Genomic DNA, 6,000 nt, shown 5'->3' with positions numbered 1-6,000 from the left:
TTCTCTCAAAACATGTTAAATTACTGGAGAAGTCCGCATTTCGGAACCCAGCATTGTTCCAAAACACTGTTCTTCGAAATCAATTTGAAAAGAAAAAAAATGTGTACTCTTAAAACTTTTCTGTAATGGTAAAATGGTCCCACTGTCTCCTTCTCCCTGGCCTTATTTAAATACACACATGGCATTTTTTCTGATTTTAGCTGATTAAGATTTTTTTACTTTTCTCAAAGTCTCATCTGGAAAATTGTGGCAAGTTCTATTATGATTCATGAAGCTTTTAAAACATTCCAACCTTAAGTCAAAAGAACTGATTTGATATTGTTAGACTAAGCCTAAAGTAATCTAATTATTCAGAAGTTATGACACAGTAATTATATTAAACGCCCTACAATTTCTTCAGTAACTTATTGAACTACTATAATTTTGGATGGCATTCTTTCTAAGCTCCAGATCTCTTCCAAAAGCTCTAAAATTCAGGTTTTTTCAGATATTGGAATTTCCTTTCTTCTTCAAATTAAAGTTTCTTCAATATATTATTTTTACCAACAAAAAGCAAATATTACATTTAGTGTACACCCCTGCTTCATTTTTACTACCATTCAAAAAAAGACATTTCCAAATTATACTTAGCGAATACTAAATGCTGAGTAAGGAACTTGCTCCGAGATCTTCTGTTGCCCATGGTGTCATAGAATCTGCTCTTATTCACACATCTACATGTCTACATTACTTGTAAAACTTTTTCTCCAAAGAATCCTTAAGTAACTCTGTATTCTAAACATATAGCACGTCAAGTACAATAGATAAAAGCAGCGGTACAGGTATTCTCCAAATTTCAGAATGACTATAAAGAGATCAAGCATTCATGCATGATGGTCAGAAAGTTTTTGTTTAAAATCTGGAAAAAAGGCAAAAATACTTTATATGACTGTTTTGTTTCTTTTTCCACAGAGAGCTGATTTCTTCTGAAGTCATTGCACAACAGTCCCACTAATGATCTATTAAAGGGTGTCCTGCAGTTCTTTAATACTACTATACAGAGCCACACAAAGTTACATTTATTTGCACAATGTCAGAGATCAGGGAGACCATGCACCTCAAAGGCAGATCTGGCGATAAAGCCAAGAGGTAAAACTAATATTCAGGTCCAAACTGTTGGCAAAACTAGTGCCATTAGATCCAATTAAACATATTTAGATCTGTTGCTGGATGACCAGCAAGACATATGTTAACTGAAATAAGCATTTAGAGAATTGAAGATCTAAATGCAATGAGAATACAAAATGATTCTGTGTAAAACCATTACTTGTCTGCAATTCTCTGTTCTCTCTCCTGTTACATCACTTGCCATTCACTGCTCTTAGAATAACTACCTTCAATTTATTTTTTTTAAATGGTGTCTAATTAATTTATGGTTAGAGTGATGCGGTAGCATTGCTCCTTCTCATGACAGCAACACAAGACAAGGTTAACTCAAGACCTAGGCATACACCCTCTTCAGTCACAGTCTAGTTTTCATGGGAAGAAATCTGACTAAACAGACTCAGTAAGAAGCTGCTGGTCACTCCAGCAGCATAACTGGGTGACAGAGAAAAGACATAGTGAGCCAGAAACCTGCCATATATTTGATACAAACATATATACAAGTATATCACTTCTGCACCAAGAAATAACAAGAATACAGCACAGCACTTCATAATTTTTACAGAAGTATTTTACAGAGAAGATATCACTGATACAGCATTTGTTAACTCAAATTAGATGTCAATAGATAAGACATGTCAGTGCAGAGGCATGTGCACTGGAGTATTACGAGATCTGGGCACAACTGCAATATAATTGCCAAAATTATATGCCACATTAAAATTTTCCTTGGATGTTTGAGCACGTAGAGGAACTTGCAGATTCCTTCTTACTCTGGTTAATCCCAGTTTCATTACTTGACTTGTGCTGATCGCCTTAGCTAGTTATCTACTGACTTTGTTTACTGATTTCTTTAAACATAGTAGGCACAAAACCAAAGATTTTCTCAAGTTTCCCCCAAATCCAACACAAAAGTATAACTGCCTGAAACAAATGTCTTTTTTTTTATTACAGAGCAAAAGCATTATGCTCCTGAAAAAATATTTTTTAACTTTTTCACTAAACACAATTTTTGCCTGTGAAGACCTATTGGCTTTTCCTCTCACTATATTTGTTTTCCTTCATACTGATAATTTGGGTTAAGCTTTGGAAATCAGCAAGCTCTGGAAAACTGTAAATACTTAAGAGTTTTAGAGACATTGCTGCATCTGCTGTGATTATTCATATTTCTAGGGCTTGACAACCTCTTGGTCCTGGACACTACTTCTTGCCTTGTGGCACAGTAGCATTTATCAACATTTCTCAGCTATATATTTTTCCTCCTTTCATAGAGCAATGAGGGTGGATGAAACCACTGTGGACCTGATAGGAATTTATCTGATAAAGAACTGGGTTGGTACTGCATCTCATGTGCCACTGGAGTCTCCTTTTGTACTTGCTATGGATGCGTGGTTCAACTCTGCCCTTTGCTTTCATTATACCATGCTGCATGTTTTAAAGGCATATTTTAAAAGACACACTGTGGAAGTCAGGCATATGCTGTGCAATCACAGGCTTTCCTACAAAGGCCACAACCCTTATGCATGCTGCAATTAACAGACATTTACATATTTACTTCAGTCAGGTTTGTATTCAGAAGGAGATGTTTAAGCATTTCCTGTATTTTTAATCAGTGTTTCCCAGCAGACAATACTCTTCTGTGGAATTCTCACAGAGAAATTAGAAGGAAAAATAAAAGGGCTTTCAGCAGAGAGAGGCAATACCAACTTTTCAGGATTGTCTATATTTTTGTCCATAACATTGTCTAATATTTTCATTATTTCTGTAAAAAATTCTGGTCTACAAAACCTATAGACACCATCGGAAAGAGTTTTGAGCTTTTTCCACCTATATTGAAGATAGACAAGGTAGACAGAACATTTCCAAAGACCTTAATGAAATCTACCTTCCTCCTATCAGTTTTGTGCAAGTTGGCAAGAGAAGGAAGAGGCTGGCTTTTTTCAGGTTTTGGGGGGGGGGGGTCCCCCTAAATAAATTTGAGTTTTTACTCCAGGGAGACACATTAGTTTCCAATTTTTTTTCCTACATTTTTTGAACAGCTGAGGGCCAAAGCTATTCTACAGGTCAGTAGGCAAAGAACAGACTTTGTTGGATTTATACAATTAAAAGGGTAACAATTTTGATCAGCCCTTTGCTAGGATATAAAAGGCAAGAAGCCCAGTCAGGCAGCCACAGGATTAGCACAGAGATAGGACTGCATCTACATCTCTACAATAGTACTTGTGATTAAGAGTCCAAGAGGTAATAGTCAACTCCTGTGTCATGTCCTGAAGCCTCTTTCTTCTACCCCAGCTCTGATGGGTTAACTCGGATTTAGCTGGTTATTCACATGGGGTAGCTCCAGCACTTTTCATAGAGCAGATGAAGATGGGTTGCAGTTTCCTCTCTGAATCAATACACAAATTCTTCTCAGGTGAGAATTACTATAAAATGGAAGAAATGTTAAGTCTGTGAATAGTTAGCAAAGGTCTGAGTATGGCCTTGTGGTAACCATTTGCTACTCCTTCACAGTAAATAGGTTTATGCCATGTATTTGCCTACTAGATTTCCCATCCACCTGAAAGTAAACTCAGTCTAAATGTGGTAAGGCAAAGGTCTGGAGTATCTGAATCACATTTATTATGCCTTTACAAGTAGATCACACATTCTACCTGCCTGATCTTTTACCTATCAAATTTCCTAATTTGCATCTGATCTGTGCAATGTCTTTAGAAATGCAGATGTATCCATACTTTATCTTTATTGACTGGCCCAAACTCCACATTAGTGGACCTTAAATAAAAGTAAACCAAGATATTTTCTGATAAGGCTAAAGCATTCTTTTTGCTCACCCCATAACTCTCAGGAACAGTTGTCTACCCTCACAGAAGTAAAACAAATATAAAACCTGAAATATACATGTTTTTTATATATATATAAATATATATATGTATGAGCCAATGTAGAAATATCATGTGTGCAATAGTAAATTACCCTCACAAAAATTCCATGAGGAACTGAGCACAGAATATATATATTTATGGGGTTTTTTTTAAACATGAAATGCCTTTTATTGCCTTACATCAAGTAAAAGAAAAGCCCTCCTAGGAAGGAGGGTTTTTCGCTACAGACAAGAGAAAACAAGAAGCTGTTTTTTACGACTAACAACTTCCATTTCATTTTGTATCACATTCACATTTTTATATAGCAAGTGCAAATAATCCTAAGAAAAAAGTACCCAAGTAATAAAACCTGTATGGGTTAGTAAAACAGTATATCTATATACAGGCATTCTTTAAAGATTAAGACTAAAATGTCCAGAAATTCTGAATCCTAAGTTACTATAACTGCCACCTCCTCCTCACTATCTGGGTGTCTGCAGCTACATGCCTCTGTAGCAATGTTAATTCTAACCCTTTTCATAAAACAGCTCAGTGAAGGATTTTCCCAAAGGCAAGGTGCTCCAGAACTTATACATCTGTGCCAAAGAATGGCAAATTTCACAGCTGCTCATTAATTGCCAGTTTTCTGAGGGTAGGATTATTAAATACCAGATTGAAATGCTCCTGTGAAGTTACACTGGACCATGCTCATAGTATTATTGTCACATAAGAGAGCAAGTAATAACATTCTGAAAATGACTATAACCTTTGTCCTACCACCAACGCCATTTCTTTTTCCCCACAGAGCCTCTACGCAAGTGTACGTGAACTCAGCTTGAAGCTGCCATTGGATTTCTGCGTGGCAAGATACTTCACACCAACCTGTCCTATGAGGAACTCTGCAGACTGGCTTTAAACATGCCAGGTCCAACACATTAAACATACTTGTTTTACTGAAGGTTATTTTTCCCTGCTATGTATAAATATTATATAATAAGATAGGTTACAAAGCTGTGAAAATTAAGCCACATATGGTTGTTGGAGATACTGTTTAAATTGCTGTGTAGATTGGATATTCTCTAGTGATAGCTGAAGTTTTTTTGCCCACTGAAATCCTTAAAATAGAATCTAAGTCCTTTAAACTCGTAATGATTTTCAAATGCCCAAATTGCTTTTTTGATTAATGACTAATTTGAATACTCAGGGGTGAACTCCCCAAGCACTTTGTATTAAAAAAAAATCGTATTCTCCGTACAGTTCTTCTGTAATGATGTAGTTTAGAAATTTACCCCCTAGAATTCAGGGATATTCAGAACTTGGCTCAGAACTGACATGGAAGCCCCAATGACTTTGCAATCAATAACATTCCCCAGGAAAAGGAGTTTTTTGGTTGTTTCAGGAAAAAAACCAACACACCAAGTACTGAATTACCAAGGTTTACTTAATCATGGACTCCAAATAAGTACACTCTGAACAGATTTATTGATTCTCAAGATATTTATTCATCACTCTGCTCTTTAGCAGAAAAAGATCAGAAGGCACTACAGGATTGGTTAATAATGTTAGTACAGGAACACTCCTGGGGAATCTTCTTGTCTTTTTAGTATACACATTAACATTTGCTTGGATTATAGTAACAAAGAGTATCAGTCAAGCAAAACTTCCAGCGTCAAACACATTTGCCCTGAATGCTCATCATGGATGTGCCCTGCTGGGCACTTGGACTCCTGTTTTGGCCCCATACACTCTTTTAATTCACATGGTTTTGTGTTTCCAAGCATGGCCTTCGCTCTATTAGGATGGTGGGAGGAGGATCTGCATCACAGGAGCACTCTTGGAAACTCAGAGCCAAGAGGCAGTTACGCGGCTGCCTTTGTTGCCAGCTCTACAGATTTACCACTGGCAAAAAAAGAAAAAAAATCCACACCTTTCTCAGAGTTCAAATATCAACTACCCCCTTCACAGTTTACTTGAGGTGTTCCCAATAATACTGGAC

This window comes from Buteo buteo, chromosome 1 (genome assembly GCF_964188355.1).
Source record: "Buteo buteo chromosome 1, bButBut1.hap1.1, whole genome shotgun sequence".
Lineage (NCBI taxonomy): Eukaryota > Metazoa > Chordata > Aves > Accipitriformes > Accipitridae > Buteo > Buteo buteo.
The sequence above is the reverse complement of the archived record's forward strand: the minus strand, read 5'-3'. Positions refer to the sequence as shown.